Source organism: Bos indicus, chromosome 11 (assembly GCF_029378745.1).
Source record: "Bos indicus isolate NIAB-ARS_2022 breed Sahiwal x Tharparkar chromosome 11, NIAB-ARS_B.indTharparkar_mat_pri_1.0, whole genome shotgun sequence".
Taxonomy (NCBI): Eukaryota; Metazoa; Chordata; class Mammalia; order Artiodactyla; family Bovidae; genus Bos; species Bos indicus.
The window spans coordinates 104089427-104106667 of record NC_091770.1 but is presented as its reverse complement, the minus strand read 5'-3'; the positions used below and the strand labels follow the sequence as shown (position 1 = coordinate 104106667).

At 58.9% G+C, this 17241-nt stretch overlaps 2 long non-coding RNA genes across 2 annotated transcripts; both read right to left on the bottom strand.

Annotated features, from left to right (window-relative positions):
* Nucleotides 1-600: 600 nt before the first annotated feature.
* LOC139185888 (uncharacterized) lies at nucleotides 601-6585 on the bottom strand. Its single transcript, XR_011569514.1, has 2 exons — nucleotides 3624-6585; nucleotides 601-2719 (listed from the first exon to the last, which is right to left on the bottom strand). It is a non-coding gene; the product is annotated as an uncharacterized lncRNA (long non-coding RNA).
* A 6961-nt stretch (nucleotides 6586-13546) lies between these two features.
* Nucleotides 13547-15490, bottom strand: LOC139185887 (uncharacterized). The gene is made up of 2 exons (XR_011569513.1): nucleotides 15367-15490; nucleotides 13547-14636 (listed from the first exon to the last, which is right to left on the bottom strand). It is a non-coding gene; the product is annotated as an uncharacterized lncRNA (long non-coding RNA).
* Nucleotides 15491-17241: the final 1751 nt, after the last annotated feature.

Below are 17241 nucleotides of genomic sequence, written 5' to 3'. Positions count from 1 at the left end.
CCTGGAAAATTCCATGGACAGAGGAGCCTGGTAGGCTACAGTCCATGGGGTCATAAAGAGTCGGACACAGCTGAGCGACTTCACTCACTTCACTTTGTACACAATGAAGACCTTGTATCCAGAACACACAAATAAGCTTTTAAAACTCAGTGAGAAGACAGACAGCTGAAGAAAAAAAATGGGCAAAAGATTTTGACACTTCACCAAAGATTTATGAATGGCCCACAAGCATATGGAAAGATGCTCAACATCGAAAGTCAACAGGGAAACGCAAATCAAGCAACAGTGAGATACCACTGCACACGCACTAGGGTGGCTGTGATCACAATGACGGCACTTCATGTGGACAGGGTCATCCGGTTCCACAAGAGAGAGCCCGAGCACAACCACGAAGACCCGGTGCAACCAAAAATAAACTGGACTGTCGTGAGGGTTCCATTCACAAAAGCACTGGGTTTAATGTGGGTGGATTTATGGCGTGGAACCTGCACGTCTAAACCCGTTTTTTGTGGCCTCTCCCTCTAGTTCTGCTGAATTTCGCTCCATAATGTATCTTGAGGTTTTGTCAGTAGGCACACTCAAAAGAAGAACAGTTCGATCTTCCCAATAAATTGATTTCTGTTTATTATTAAGCAAGGAATGAACGACTCTTTCTTTTTGACTTACAGGGTGTTTTTCTTTTTTTCCCCCAAGCCTTAAACTGTTTATGTTGCATCGGGGTATAGCTCATTTTAGTTAAATAGTCATCGGAAGGACTGATGCTGACACTGAAACTCTAGTATTTTGGTCATCTGATGTGAACAGCCAACTCATTGCAAAAGTCTCTGATGCTGGGAGAGACTGAGGGCAGAAGGGGAAGAGGGCATCAGAGGATGAGATAGCTGGATGACATCATCAGTGCAATGGACATGAACTTGGGCAAACTGCGGAAGATGGCGATGGACAGGGAGGCCTGGCGTGCTGCCGTCCACGGGGTCGCAAAGAGTCGGACACACGGGGCGGCTGAACAACAGCAGCACAGCCGGGTAACAACGCTGTGGTTATTTCAGGTGGGATAAAGCGTGTTTTCCTGATGTGAAGACAGCCTTTCCAACATTCTCTGGCTTAGTATTTGCATAAATGCTTCCTGCTATCTTCTTGTATCTTTATGTCTTAGGTAAGTTTCTTACAAAGATCAGCTGGGTTTTGTCCTTTTTATCTGGCCTGAAATCATAAAGAGTCATCACTATAACTTTTAACTGTTCTATTAGTTTCTATGTATTGTGATTGCCAATATAGGTGGGCTGATTTCTGCCACCTTATCAATAGTCTGTCTTTTTTATGTCTTGCTCTCTCTCTCTCTTTGCCTTCTTCTGGATTCTCGAGCGTCTTTGTCCCGCCTCCCTCTCCACTGGTTTAGAATTTATGCACTCTATTTCCATTCTTTTGGTGATTGTTTATTGAAGTCGATTCTAAATTAACACTTTTTCTTCTCTTTCAGAGCCTTTTCGTTCCAACTGACCACACACACCCCGTCCCTGCAGCTTAAGGCCGGCCTAGCCTTGCGTTTCGCACTGTCCCCGTTTAAATCCCGCACGGCACTTTTGCCGTCCACGCTTGTCCGGATGTGCCCACGCGCGTCACAGCGGCTTGGACTTCCGTCCTCTCTAGCATTCCCGTTGTCCATCTGGGGTCACTTTCCTTCCTCCTCAAGTGTTAAAGCTTCCTCAAGCGCAGTTGCTCGTGGGACACTTTCTTGGTTTTCCTTTGCCTGTTGCCGCTTTTCTCTGTTGACTTCTAGGCCAGGAGCCTTCCGCTTGTGGAGTTTTGACGATACCACTTCTCTGTTTTCAAGCTCCCGTTGTTGCTACTGAGAAGTTGGCTCTCAACATCAGAGTCCTTGAAGGCGACCTGTGCCTCCTCTCTGACTGTCTCAGGGCTTCTTCTGGCCTTGGTGCCCTGCATGTCCTGAAGTGAAGAGGTGTGGATCCCGTGTTCTCATGGTGCTTGATATTCCTTGGGCCTCTTGTGCTCGACATTCCTTGGGCCTCTTGTGCTCGTGGTCAGCTCTCTTCCATTAAATTTGGAACCGTTTCAGCCTTAATCCTCTACAAACCCTGCCTCTGTCCCTGTCTGCTTCTCTCTTCATTCTCTGGAGCTCCAGCTAGCAATATATTTACCCTCTCACTCCAGCCTCTGTGATTTTTTTTTTTCATATTTCCCAGGTGAAATTTTCCTAGTTCCTTTGACTTTATCCTTCAGGTCACTAATTTCTCGCCAGTTGTGTCTAAGCTGTTGTTACATTTATCCTCTGATTTTTAATTTCAAGAGTTAAGTATTTTGTACTTCTAGGAGTCGGCTTGCTATTTACTGACATATTCAGGTCTCTTTTATTTCTTCTATAAAACATATTCACTTTGTTTTCTGGGTCTGATAGTTTTAATATCTGAATTTTCTGCCAATCTGACTCTGCATGCATACTCAGTCACTCAGTCGTGTCCAATTCTTTGTGACCCCATGGACTGCAGCCCACCAGGCTCCTCTGTCCATGGAATTTCCCAGGCAAGGATACTGGAGTGGGTTGCCATTTCCTCCTCCAGGGGATCTTCCTTTCCCAGGGATTGAACCTGCATCTCCCGTGTCTCCTGCGTTGGCGGTTGATTCCTGACCACCAGCGCCGCCTGGGACTCTGCCTCTGCCTCCTATTTCCGTCCGCTTTCACTCACGGCGCTTCGTTTACCTGTGTATGTGAAAGTGAAAGTGTTAGTCGCTCAGTCGTGTCTGACTCCTTGTGACCCCCATGGGCTGTAGCCCGCCAGGTTCCTCTGTCCATGGGAATCTCCGGGCAAGAATACTGGAGTGGGCAGCCTTTCCCTTCTCCAGGGGATCTTCCCAACCCAAGGATCAAACCCAGGTCTCCTGCATCGCAGGCGGATTCTTCACCAGCTGAGCCACCAGGAAGCTTTGTACTTAGTGAATATTTACTGAGTTGCTCATTGGCTCTGGGACTCTGTGAAATGTCTCTGAGGCTTGAGATGAAGGTGAATTCCTTTAGAAAGTGCTTGCAGGACTTCCCTGGGGGTCCAGTGGCTATGACTTCACACTCCCAATGCAGGGGGCCCGGGTTCGATCCCTGGTCAGGGAACAAGAGCCCCGCACCACACCTGAGTGTTCCATGCCGCCACTAAGAGCGCCCACACGCCGCAGTGCAGCTAAGACGGGGGCGGCCAAGCAAACACACGGCTCTTTTTAAAAAAGAAAGCTCTGGCGGTCTGAGAAGCCTTTAAACTAAAACCTCTCGTTTGAAGTTTGGGGATAACTGAGAGGGGATGGATTCAGGCTGCACAGACCCCGAGGGTGAGTCTGGATGATGGATTCTTAGAGCCCAGTTCCTCCTCTCCTCAGTACCAAGGCCTGAGGCACCAGAGCCGAGGTGCTACCTGGAGGCCAGGTGGGGTCCCAGCATAGCTGGACGTGAGGTTGAGCCTCGGGAACCCTGGATGCATCGAGGTGGTCCTCCCTTGGGCCCCCAGTACGCCCTCTCTGTGCTTTGTTTTCTGACCCTGAGATCAAAGGGAGTCAGAAAACAAGAACAGCAACAATAAAACAAAACAAACAGACAAACGACGCTCTGGTTTACCCACCGGGTCGGAGACGCTGCAATTCTTCCAATTCAACATGAGAAGACAGGTTGTTCCTCGGCCGTCACAGACAGTGAACAACAGAACCAGCTGCGCCTGCTGGTGACCACCAGCTGCCATCCGCCAGTCAGCGGGGTCACACCCCAGGAACGGCACGCCCTCGCTGAAGACCACCCAGCGCCCACCCGCTCCCCTCTGACAGTCCTCCTGGCCGACACCGCACTTAACTGACACTCCATGCCAGGCCGGCAGGAGGGGTGCCTGGGCTCATGACCGTGGCTCTCTCCTTCCTAACGATCAATCCATTCAGCACTTTTGCTTGTACGTGGGGGCAGCAGCCTCGTGTTCCCCGCTCAAAGCAGAGCCAGTTTTGGCTTGGCTGCTCCTCTCTGGGCCCCCACTTTTGCCACCCTTCCCTGAGGACTCCACACCTCAGTCAGCTCAAAGGGTCTCCCAAGTGGCTCAAAGGTAAAGAATCCACTTGCTGATGCAGAAGCCACAGGAGACACAGGTTCAATCCCTGGGTCTGGAAGATCCCCTGGAGGAGGGCATGGCGACGCTCTCCAGTATCCATGCCTGGATAACTCCATGGACAGAGGGACCTGGTGAGCTACAGTCCATGGGGTCACAAAGAGTCAGACACGACTGAGCGACTGCTCACACACACACGCGCACACACGCACGCAGCCATCTCAAGGCAGTGTTCAAGAAGCCCCTCCCTGGTGGTCCAGTGGTGAGGACTCTGCTCGTTCACTGCTTAGGGCCAGGATTCAATCCCTGATCAGGAACTAAGATCTCACAAGCTGTGCAGCGTGGCCAAAAAAAAAAGATAGCTTTCAAGATGAATATCTTATTTTACTCAGAATGTGTAGCTGCTTTTAGTGAGAGGGCGTGTACAGGTTCTTAACTGGCTGTCGTGATGGGAACAGATATCTTTTGCCTTTATTTTACAGATGGGGAGACTGAGGCTTAGTATGTGCGTGCATGCACAGTCCTGTCTGACTCTTTGTAACCCCCATGGACTGTAGCCCGCCAGACTCCTCTGTCTGTTGGATTCTCCAGGCAAGAATACCAGCATGCTTTGCCATTTCCTCCTCCAGGGGATCTTCCTGAGGTAGGGATCGAACCTGAGTCTCCTGAATTGGCAGGTGGATCCTTTATCACTGAGCCATCTGGGAAGCCCAACTGAGACTTGGGGACACTCATAATTCACAGACTCTAACCTCGGAACCCAGACACCCTGCCTCCCGGGTCTGTGCACTTAACCTCTGCCATTGGCTTGCAGAGGCTCCGGCAAGTGCTCAACAAATGAGTCAGTAACTGGTGAGTTCATTCATTCATACCTCAAATATTCACTGAGCTTCTTCAGTTTGCCGCACGGTCTGAGGCCCTGAAGATACCGCAAAGGCCAAGGGTGACATCACTGCCCCAGAGAGTTCACATTCCAGAGGCCGTCGGGGATGGTCAGAGGCTCTGCATCTCCGCAGGGACCTCCGCCCGCACTGGCCACTCCAGCGGGGCCTCAAGTCTGGGACCCCTCCTCTAAGTGGGACCCCATTAAGAGGAGTGGGGGGACCCCCCCCAAGCGCTTGTGCCTCTGGGAGGCCGCGGAGGTGACCCTGCTGACCATGGGAACCCTGGGGTCAGGCCAGCTCTGTGATTTCCCAAGGTTCATGGCCAAGCTGGCCTTGAACCCAAGCCTGTGGTTTTCCACCCCGTCTCCATCAAGGTGAGAGTTCCAACAAGGATTCAGATGAGCGATTCCAGGCTGACATCTCTGGGCCCAGGAAGGGCACAGCGGTCGACTGGCCTCCCTCTGCTGGTGACCCTGGTGGTCACGATGTGGGAGTTGCCAGCCATTCCATCAGAAGCTGGCGCCACCCCTAATTTAACTAGAGTGACGCCTTTGCCTGCAGGCGAAGGGCACCCCAGAGACTGGGCTGTAGACAAACCTCAGCTCTGACGTTCCCCAGAGAACTTGGGGGTCGGCACTTGCCCACAGTTCAGCCAGCCAAGCAGGCCTCGGCCTCCACCCTGTTACCCCCTAGACTCTTGGGTCCCCAAAAGGGCCCCCACACCTGTGTTCCTTGGTCAGCCGAGTGGCAGGGGCGGATGGTGGTGCTCCGCAAACAGCTGGGCACAGCTGCCTCCCGAGGACACTGCCCCCGGCATGCCTGGAACACAGGGTCAGACTCCATTCATTCCCCGCACGGGCCCCGCTCCAGCAGGCCTGGCCAAGGGACGGCGTGTCCTGGGGGAGGGCTGGCCCCCGGCTCAGCCTGACAAAGCAGCGGCGGGGGGACAGAGCTCCAAACCCGAGGAACTCGGGCCTCCTCTCTGCAGCTGCCGCCCCGAGCTGGGCGCTGTCTGTGGGGCAGGGTGGCATGCTGGCCCTGGAGTGGGGAGGTGGGGGACGGGGAGGTGACCCGAGCTTCCAGAGCCTGGGGCTGTGGCTCCCACTCGCCTGCTCCAGAGCCAGCACTGGGATCCGGGGACCTGGTGCAGCTTGTCCCGGAACCCTGCACACAGGCCACCGCGGGCCATGGGGCACTGCCCTCCCAGCCCCCACCCAGCCAGCCAGGGGCTGGGACCAGGTCATCGTCTGTCTCCAGCTAGAATCCCCATGTCAAACCCACCTTGCCCGTCAGATCTGCAGCCTCGGGTGGGAGTGGCGGGGGCGGGGGCTAGCCTCAGTGGCTCCCTGGCTCTGTCCTGTCACACGCCCACCCTCACCCTCAGAGCACTTTATGCCTCCATCGGGAAGTGGGGGGAGGTGAGTGGATGTTCGTGTGTAGTTATGATGTGTGTTGGGGGAAGGGGTGAGGGATGGGCAGCAAGGTGAGTAGGTGGGGGGTGAGTGGGGGAGTGAGGGGGGTGGACGTCATCTTCCCAGCACCTGGCCGGCCCATGTGCTCCTCTGAGCCCCCCACCACCTGCTCTCATCCTGCCTGCTTCCAAGACCAGGCTCAGCGCCTGCCTCTCCCCTGAAGGCCTCCCAACCCGCACCGTCCCCCGCCCCCCTCCCCTCTGCCGCTCGCCCCTCGGTTGCCAAGGCAGCTCTTGCATCCAGGTGTGCATCACCCCCGAGACCCCTACACCCGCCGCCCCACCCCCGCTGACCTGGCCTGCCCTCAGCTTCCAGGCCTGAAGCAGCTGCCGCCGTCAGCCTGCCACAGACAAGAGCTTCCTGGTGTTTTCAGTTTCACTTTACTTTTTTTTTTTAACCACATAAGCAACACACAGGTAGGCACAGGTTTGGTCAAAGCAGCCATTTAACTCTCTTACAAAATGGGAATTCCCCGGCGGTCCAGTGGTTAGGACTCTGCGCTTTCACCAAGGCCCAAGGTCACTTCCTGGTCAGAGAGCTAAGATTTCACAAGACGTGAGGCCAAAAAAGTATAAATAAATAATGACTCCAGTCGTTGTAGAAAAATTCAAACGTGGTGAACAAAAAGACCGTCCAAAGCACCTGAGGCCGCTGGCACTTTTCTCTGCAAATGGGGGGCTGGAGAAGTGCCGAGGCGCCAGGTCTGCTCCAGAGAGCTCTCTCCATCCCCAGACGACCCTAAGCGGGGGGGGGGGGGGGGGGGGGGGGCCTCTCCTCACCACTTACAGTGAGGGGACAGAAGTGCTAGGTCAAGGGTCAAGGGCGCCGATGGCTGGGAACCCGTGGGAACATCACCGGCTGTCTCTCCTGTGACCACGCCCCGTCCCTCTGACCACGCCCCGTCCCTCTGGCCACACCCCCACCTATCTGACCACGCCCCCGTCCCTCTGACCGCGCCCCCATATCTCTGACCACGCCCCGTCCCTCTGGCCACACCCCCATCTCTCTTAAACACCTTCTAGGTTCGCCGCTGAGTCCTTTCTCAAGTCTATCACCTCACAGGGTGGACAGATGCTCTGGGTTGGGGGGCCCTGTGGGGACAGCCCGGCCCCAGGACCCCTTCCTCGAGGCCAGGCTTGCTGCCCCCACCCCTGGCTGAGGCAAGAAGTCCGGCTCCTGACAGAGGAGAGGCCAAGTCCACTCAGCTCAGTCTCCCAGAGGCCAGGGGCTGGTTCCAGGTCTCTGAGGCTGAAATCCAGGTCCGCCAGCATCGAGGGAGCAATGGAGGGGTCCGCCCGGCAAGGACGCTTCCCCGACCTCAGGTTGAGACGGGGAGGGCTCCAGCCGCAGGACACGCCCCTGCCCTCGCTAGGAGGGGCACAGGTGAGCTGGACTTCCCACTTGGCAAGTCCTGTCCAATGGACAATATGAGCATCATGAGACTGTTGCCCCAGCAGAGTCCAGGGGGACCAGTGCGCTCAGCACACACAGAGAAAGCCAGGGCCATGTCCTGGAACCAAGCCACGTCTGGACCCTGAAGAGCACATCTGCAGGCAGAGAGGGGGCCACGGGGCAACGGTCAGAGGACATGCCTGGACCATGTCAGTCTCCAGCCTCGGTGGGCGAGCTGCTCCGGGGCCATCCTGCTGTTAATACACTCATGCAGGGAGCACATCGCTTCTGCCGATGGCGTGTTCATACGGACCTCATTCCCAGGAGATGGTCACCGCGGCCTCTGGCGAGCTGAACTGGAGGAAGGCCAGTCAGCCACACACGTAGGCCGCTCACCTGGTGGATGCTGGGGAGGCCTGGGCCTGGCCAGGATCCCGGGCCGTCCAGCCCACTCTCATCCCCTCCCACAGCCAGGCCTGCTCCTGGGGAATGTTCCAGAAAGAGTGGGAATCCAACCCCAACAACCAGCGGCCCCCTCCTCCTCTGCCACCACCGGACTCCAGATCTTCCACTGCAAGCAAGCTCGTGGCGCCGTCCCTTTAAGGACCACGGGGACCCAGGCTCCATCCTTCAGGCCTCAGAAAGCAAACCCAGCTCCTCACCTGAGTCAGAGCCGGGCTTCTCCAAGAGCCCTCTCCTGGGGCGGCTACTCTGTCAGCCCCGAGACCTCAGTCTTGCACACCGGACAGCCCCTGAGACCCTGGCCTCCGCCGGGCTCCCGTTTCACAGACCTGCCAGGAGCTGCACTCCCCAGGGTCTGCATCTGCCCAGATGGAGCCTCCAAAGGCTGGGGGTGGCGGAGGGCAGGCCCCTCGGCTGCTTCTTTCCCTGAGATCGCAGCCACGATTCCAAACACACAGGGCTGTCCAGGCCGACAGACCAGCTGGGAGCCAGGCCCCAGCTGGGGAGACAGCGGACACACTCCACGAGGTCACTCCACTCCTGGCTCAGCCCCAATGTCCAAGGCTGCCCCTCGACAGCCCGCTCAGCCTCAGGCTCCAGATGCCCCGGATCCCGCCCTGGGGCCTCAGGAGCACCCAGCCTGTCCCCGCAAGCCAGCACCCAGACCCCCACACGGGCGTTTACATTAAGCTCAGGCGCCCTCGGTCAGTGCCAGGTGTGGGTGGCCCCCATCCAGGCCGGGTCCCGGGCCCCCTCCCACGTGCCCTCTTGCCGAGCTTCTGTCTCCCCCAGCAGACCCCGAGCGCCCGCAGGGCAGGGCCGGTCCGACCCCACCGCTCAGCTGGGAGCTGGGCACGAGCAGTCCCAGAGGAGGGTGTGGCCGGTGTCCCAAAGCCCAGGGCCCCCAGCCGGCCCGTCCTCTAGGAGGCGGGAGCACGCACACACATGCACAAACACACATGCGCACGTGTGTCCAGCCACCCGTGCATGTGCAGTGGGCTTGGCCTCCTGGCCTCCCTTGCGGGGGGGGGCAGTGAGCATTCTGGGCCCCCTGAGAAGAAGAGCCAGTGGGAAAACAGGGTCGACCACCAGCTCGAGCAGGGAAGACCCCTGCTCCGGGGGTGCCGCCCACGGCATGCACAGGACCCCGGTCCCCAGACATTGGGGTGCTCAGCCTCCAGAGCCTGCTCAGCTTCCACCCCAGCTCCTCCCCGCAGAGTCTCCCGGCCCTTCTCCCTGGTGGTGGTGCTGAGGCTGGTAGAGAGGTCGGGGTCAGAAGCTCGCCCAAGCCCAGGAGGTGCGCCCGCCCACCCGGTCAGGGCCGCCGGGCTCCCAGCACCAGGGCCGCAGCCTTCCTCCATCTTTCTGCCTGTGGCCAGTGGACGTTCCTGAGGGCTGGGCAGGGGGCGGAGGGCGGCCTGGGCCCGGGATGAAGCCCACCAGGTGGAATCCAGCCTCCCACAACCCCGAGGTCCTCCCTGGGACAGCGTGGTGTTCCTGGTGGAGACACTGGAGTTGAGGGGCTGGGGTGCAGACCCCAGGGCCACACAACGGAGCCCCTCAGAGAAGATGGCCCGGCCTGGGCTGCTGTCGTGGCCTCTGGTCCGTGGCGCTGAGCGCAGCCTGGGGGGAGGGGGAGACCCCTGGGGGCAGATCCGGCCTGTTCTTTGGAGCCCCCGAGCCCTGCCCACTGCAGAACAGGGTGAGCCCACCGCCCACAAACAGGGGGCAGAGCCTGGGCACAGAGCCCTGCAGCCACCTCCCAGCACGGGACGTCAGCTGGTCGCAGGGCAGCTCTGAGCCTCAGAAGACAGACTCCCCCCGCCCCTGCGTTGCCAGGAGCGGGTTTTAAGTGTCTCCACACAGACCAGTGCTCCAGGGCGCCAACGGACAGCAGCTGCGAGGGACGCCCTCTCTGACGCCTCCTCCTCCTCTGCCTCGCCAGGGACTCCAGCGGTCCAGTCCTGGGGGACCCCCGCTGGGCGCCCAAGCCCCCTCCCCACCCCCGATCTCGAGGTGCCCTCGGGTCTCCCCGGCGGAACATTGTTGACATATTCTAAGCCGTCAGCAAAACAAGATGAAAATTCAGTAATTGCTTTTGGCAGGGAGTCCCTGGGCCAGCACAGGGGCCAAAAGTAACCGAGGAGAGGGTCCCAGGCCACCCACAGCCTCAGTGTGGGCTTCGTCTGAGCTCTGGAGAGGGGCCCCGCCGTGGGCAGGGTGTGCGCAGGGTGGGCTGGAGGGACACGGGAGTGGCAGGGACAGAGCGAGGCTGTCGCTTCCAACACTGCAAAGCAGGGAGCGTCCAGCCGTCCAAAAAAATGTAATGTCATACTCGAGCAGGAGGAGCAGCTGCTGGGCCACTCGGCGGCCCACAAATAGTTGGCCGTGTCCCGGGAGAGGGTGTTGGCTGAGGCCGTGAAAAGGCGGAAAAAACGCCAGGCTGGCCGGCCACGCTCGGCCCCAGCCCCGCCCTTCCCAGGCCCGGCCAGTGCTGGTCACAGGGGAGGGGCGTGAACCCCAGGGTGGTGGGAACCAGGGTCGTGGCGCACCTGGCCAGGGCAGAGGGTGGGGTGGCTGGGGGGCCCTGGGTCTGACCCTTCCCAGCGCAAAGGCCAGAGCAGGAAGGAACGCGCTTCACCGGTCAGGCCTGACCCAAGTCCACATCACAGGACCAAGCAGGGGCAGGAAGCCAGCACAGAGACTGGTCAGCCTCACCCTGGCCTTTGCTGTTGCCTCTTGGTGCCCCAAGCAAGACACACCTGCCCATGAGGCGTGCCCAGCTGGAACCCCAAGAACGTCCCCAGAAGCATCTGCTGGGGGCTGTCTGGCTAGCTCTGTGGTGAGGAGGAGAGCAGAGGGGTCCAGCCAGGGCCGGGCTCTGGGGACTGGCCACCCCGCACCATGGAGAAGGCTTGGTGCCAGCCCCTCCGCCCCCACCCCTTGCGGGGCGGGTTTCCAGCATCACCTCCCTCCTGCCTCTCTCACTCTCACCTTGCCAAGGATGCAGGGCAGGAGCAGGTCTCAGACACGGGCCCTGGAGGCCCCCGGTCCCAGTGGGAGGCCAGGCCAGCTGTCCGGGTCCCCTCGTCCTTCTCCCCCCAGGAGATGCCTGAAGGCCTCTGAGGACCATTCCCCAGTGCCCCGGTGCCCTGGGGCCCCAGCACAGAGGGAAGAGTGGGCAGGGTCTGGAGCACACCCATGAGCCCGCCCCTTCAGGCTCCAGGCCACTTCCACAGGGAAGGAGGAGCTGATGGCCAGTAGCCGTTAGCAGCGCTTAAGGCTGCGACACCCAGAAAACCAGCTCGCACAACAAGGTGCCCAGCCTCCAGTCCCCAAAGAACCAGCTCCTGCTTCATCCCTGCTCATCATCCTAGCCTGGGCTCCCACCTCCTGGTTGCAAGAGGGCTGCTGCATCGCCGGGCAACACAACTGAATTCCAGGCAGGAAGAAGGGGATAGGACCCGAAGCCTTGCTAATCAGGAAGGTGGCCCTCCCTGGACACTCTGGACTAACCACACCCCTGGCCAGAAGGGACTCACATGGCCACCCAGCTACAGGGCAGCTGGAGGACCTGTGAGTCTAGTAGGCACGCTGCCACCCCAGGCACCATCAGGGCCCTCCTGGGAAGGAGGCAGAATGGAGTAGAGGAGCAGTGTGGTCCCACTGACCCGCGGACTGATGAGGAAAGGAGACTCGGTCTGGGGCTCGCCCACCGCCACAGAGCTGGAGAGAGGCCGGCGGAGAGGAAACCACGGGAAAGTCTCTCCCCCAGGACGGGGCCTCCAGGCTCTGGGGGCTGTTTGAACCCTGCCTGGCAAACGCCCACAAGCTCACACCCAGGCTGCGAGGAAAGAGGCCAGCTCCATGCCATCCCCAGGCTCCTATAGCAGGGCCAGACAGAGCAAACACACACACACACGTGTGCGTGCATACATGCCTGCTTGTATACACACAAGTACATGCATGCGTGTATGCTAAGTTGCTTCAGTCGTGTCTGATTCTTTGCTGCCCTGAGGACTGTAGCCCACCAGGCTCCTCCATCCATGGGGATTCCCCAGGCAAGAACACTAGAATGGGTTGCCAGGCCCTCCTCCAGGGGATCTTCCCGACCCGGGGATCAGACCTGGATCTCCTGCATTGCAGGCACCAGGAAAGCCCACACAAGTACACGCATGCGTGCAAACACAAACGTTCATGGTGCACATGCATTCACATACATACACGGGTGTGCATACGTACACTCACGCACGCATACAGGCACACACGCGAGCACGTGTACGGAGACTGAAGTCCATGGGTTCACGTGCGTTACGTGCTTGTACATGTGCGGTGCACACGCGTGCAGCCTGTGGGCACAGGTGTGTACACGCAGACACACATGTACACACACATAGTCACACACGAGCTGCCAGCTCCCAGCCCCTTCCCTGCCAAGGGGTTCGTTCCAGGAGCAGGCCTCCAGCCCCGGCCTGGCCCTTCCTGTCATCCTTGGCAACGTCCAGCCCGCCAAAAGCCTAGACTTCCCCGATCTCAGGCATCTGGCTGCCCCAGCACCGCTGGAAGAGAGGGGAGACGGGGCGGCAAAACCCCAAAGGGAGCCACAGGGTTTATGAAATGGTCAGTGAGTCACACAGAGCAGTGCTTCTCCACAGGTGCAGTTCCTTCTGGACCAGCTTCGGACAGACGCCCATGCCAGCCTCGGGTTGGGCGCGGGGAGTGCAGAGGGGGCTCCGTGGCCGGGAAGAACCACAGGGGCAGGCCGGATGCCCTGCAGCAGCCGCTGAAACCGCAATGAAGCCACGCGGCGTTTTCTGGGGCGCTGGACAGAAATGCAAACAGGAGGCTGCACACAATCTGCCCTCCCCCTGAGCGGGGCAGCAGGCAAGGCTGAGGCCTCGGACAAGGTCCGGAGGGGCCGCTTTTCCCTGGAGAATGGAGGATTCCGCCTCAGGAGGGGTCCTGACAAGTGCTTATTCAGTGAGTCAGGAGGGTCCCAGGGCCTCCAGCCCCGACCTGAAGGTCTCCACGGCCCGCCCATCTTCCCCACCAAGGCCCAAGGAGGACCGCTGTGGGGCAGAAAGGCCCCGGCCCCTGGGCAGACGCCCCTTTCCCCGCCCCACCCCCCCGCGACCTCCCCCCACCAGGCCTTGCAAGCAGTTCTTCCCCACCCCCTCTGCCTCCTTCCCGATGCTTTTTCAGGAGATCATAGATATGCAAACAGGAAAAGAACGCAAATAGAAAATGGCAAAAGAGGTTCTCTCTGGGTAATGAAATGTATGTATGCTTGTCCATAGTCTCAAATTTTAAAAAATAGAACACCTTCACCTCCCAGGCCCTGATGGAAACCCCAGAGGGCTCTCAAATCAAATGGCGTGATTCTCAACTTCAGCCACCAGGTGGCGGCCAAGACCAGCGCATCCCGCCTCGGACCCGTCTCAGCGCGGGGGAGGGCGTGGGGCTTCCTCCCAGGGTTCTCTGGGTCCCAGGAGGTAGGAGAGGGCGACACCCGGAGGGAGACTGTCAGCTGCGGAGGGGCCACAGAATACCTCCCTACCGGTGGGCCCTCCCGACAGTGCCGAGGGGCAGGGACTGCCGCCCTCATTGGATGACTGGGGAGCTGAGATTTGGGGCGGGGCAGGGCCTTGTCCACCCTCCAACTGGCCAGCGTGGACAGAGCCTAAGCTACAACTCTCCTCTCCCAGCTCGATCTAACCCACTCCGCAGATACCCAGGGGTCACCTGGCTTCTCCTGCCGCGCTCAGGACGGCAGGGCCGGGGTGCGCACCCACCTGTGGCCTGCAGCAAACCAGGATGAGCCGGTTTTGAGCCCAGTCGGCCTGCGCACTCGCAGCCACCCCGGACCTTGTAGTCCACCTTCCGCGGCCAACCCCAGGGGTGAGGCTCCAGCAGCGGCCTTCTGCAGCCGAGTCCAGGACTCATCGGGCTTCCTGCGCTCCAGTGTTCCAGTGGTGGGGGGCCCTTGGGGGCCTCCTGGGGTCCCCCTGGGGCTGCCACAGGCAAGGGCTGAGCCGCTGGGTGCAGGGTATGGCCCAGGGCGCAGCTGGGAGGCTGTGCCATGCCCAGCCCAGGGATACCCTGCCCCAGCTCGGGAACCCACGTCAGCAGGAGTCTCGAGGGGGCCGGTCCCATACCAGCCAGACAGAAAGCAGCAGGAACAAGAGTACCAGGGCTGCAGCCAGGGTGAGAGAGGGCACCAGGTCCGAGTCCTCGGGGCCGGGAATGACGTCAGCCGGGGCATGGTGGGGGGCGGCCGGGGCACCAGACAGCTGGGTGTCAGAGACCTTCTCCCCGGGGGGCCCAGGCTGGCCCATCTGTGAGGAGGAGATGAGGGGCAGGACTTCCTCTGGGAGGGGCCCACCTCACACCCACCACCCCTCCCATCCGTCCCCCCATCACACCAGGAGCCAGGGGCCAAGAGGTGCCCCCGGACAGTGACTCCCTGAGCCTCGATGTTTTCCTCTGTGAAATGGGGATGCGGAGGACCACGGAGGGAGGGCAAGGACAGCCCCGGGGGCTGCCAGCGGCCCCGCCAAGCTTCCCACCTTCCCCCTCGAGATGACCGGGCCGGAGGCCAGGTTCAGCCCCACAGCTCCCTTCCTCGGAGACCTTTCCCCCTGTGCCAGGGAGTCTGGAATGCAGCTGGGTTAGTTTCCTGGGCAACTGGAAGCCAGCAGACTCGTCTGGAAAGGCCCTCCTCACACTGCAGAAGCATTCGCAACAAGACTACCAGCTGCTCTGCACCCGCACGGCAGTGAAGGACGGGAGCACCAGGCTGTGTCCATCCGGCAGATAAGAAAAGTGAGGCTCGCTAAAGGGAGAGCCTCCTGGAGCAGGTTCCCAAGAAGCCAGAGTCTGGCAGAGAGGGTCGCGGCGGCCTGAGACCCTACCCTCAGCCTCCAGCACAGGGAGGGCTAGGTTTGGACTAGGTCGGTCGCTTGTTAAGCTCCAGGCCCTCGATCAGCCAGCGAGGTCCAGGAGACACGGAGTGTCTCTGCCCAGCCCCTGCCAACCCCCAGCCCCACAGTTCTGCAGGATGGTTACCTTCAGGCCATCAGGGCTCCCGCGTCCTGGGAGAAGCCTACCCCAGAGCTGCCATGTTCCCAGGGACAGGGGCCAGTGGGTGGCGGCCTGAATGATCACCTCAGCGGCCTCCTCTCTCCTCTAAGGAAACCACCCACTCTGGGGCTTCCCCCAGGGCGTGGCTACAGCTGGAGGCCGCCTGAGGCCCCCCGCCCCACCGCCAGGTGGGTGTGTCCAGGGCCCTCCCACCTGCGGAGCCAGGTGCCTCCTCCCCAGACAGCGCTTTCTGCTTCTTCTAAGCTGAGGCTTCCACGTGGGGGCTGAGGGAAGAGGGGATCCTCCTTCCAACTCTGCGACCCCATGGACTGTTGCCTGCCAGGCTCCTCCATCCATGGGATTCTCCAGGCAGGAATACTGGAGTGGGTAACCACTTCCTCCTCCAAGGAGAAGGGGCAGACTCTAAATTCCAGTTAGCAAGGGGCTTCTAGGCACTGGCTGTGTGCCCATGCTGTGCCAGGCAGGGGGGTGGGTGGAAGATGGGGCATAGGCCCACCCCAGCGCCAGGGCCAGGTTCTGGAGCAGCCCATCTGGGGCAGACTCAAGTGGGAGGGTTTGGAGGCCGGAGGACCACAGAAGTGATCTTTGCTGAAGGAAGTTATCCCTTACTGGCAAAGATGTTCATCCCATTGCTAATTTTAAAAGCGAAAAAAGGTAAGGACTTCCCTCGTGATCCAGTAGCTAAGACTCCATTTTCCCACTGCAGGGGGCCTGGGTTTGAACCCGGGTCAAGGAACTAGCTCCCACGTGCCAGAACTAAAGATCCCACATGCACAACTCAGATCCAGTCATTCAAATAAATAAACACTTTTATAAATATATTAGTTTAGGGGGGAAAAGGCAAAAAGGTGTGAAATAACCTTAATACCCATGAAAAAAGACTCCTGAGCAATTCCAGCTTCATCCACTTAAGAACCTTAAAAATCCCCTAAGAAGGGGCTGTGAACAAGGAGAATCATACAAGATTCATCCTTTTGCCCAAAACTGAAAGTGGCCTGTCCAGGAGGGGACCCTCTCCCCCTGCCCTTCTTCGCTATTTCAGCTGGCCTAATAATTAAATGGACACAAGACAGATCAACAGGAGGAAAACTAAACAAACTGAATTTCATGCATACGGCGCTCTCGTAGACACAGAACCCAAAGAAACGACCGAAGGCGGGAAGCCTTCAAGTTATTTAGACAAAGAAACAACAAATCTGTCAAGAACTGACAAGACAAAGACCCTTAGGCTTGGATACTAGTTACTGAAGACACCGAGTAGGGCTTGTTACCAGTTTTCTTGCCCTGATCCCCGTCTCTGGGGATAAGCCTGTCTCTGCCTCCTGGTCAGGAAGCATAGCTTCCACATGGGAAATCTATTCCCGACTTTCACGGGGACAGAGAGTAGGGTCAGAGTCTCCTTCTTGCGTCCACTGCTTTTCTCAAGTAGCTTAAATTCAGAGTCATCAGTCTGCCACTTTGGCGTATTTTAGGGTGACTTGCCCTGAGCCCCGTGAAACCCAACCGCCCGTAAGAGAATGGCAGTCACACACACAGCAGCAAGAAGGGAGTAAGCCACCGGAGCGCACAGCACAGATGCATGTTGCAGACGTGCCATATAAAAGCAGCAGAAAGGAAGCGCCACTCTGCAGGCCTCTTTCTATGAAACTCGAGGAAAGACTAGTGTAATCGGCAGTCAGAGACAGACGCTCAGCAGTGGCTTAGGGGTGGGTGGGGGGACGCACTGACTGGGAAGGGGGATTCTGGAGGATGGCTGTCTGTCTTGATTGGGGCCCCAGGGTGACACAGTTGTCAACTCATCGACCTACACACTTAAAATGAGTTCATTTTCCTGTGTGT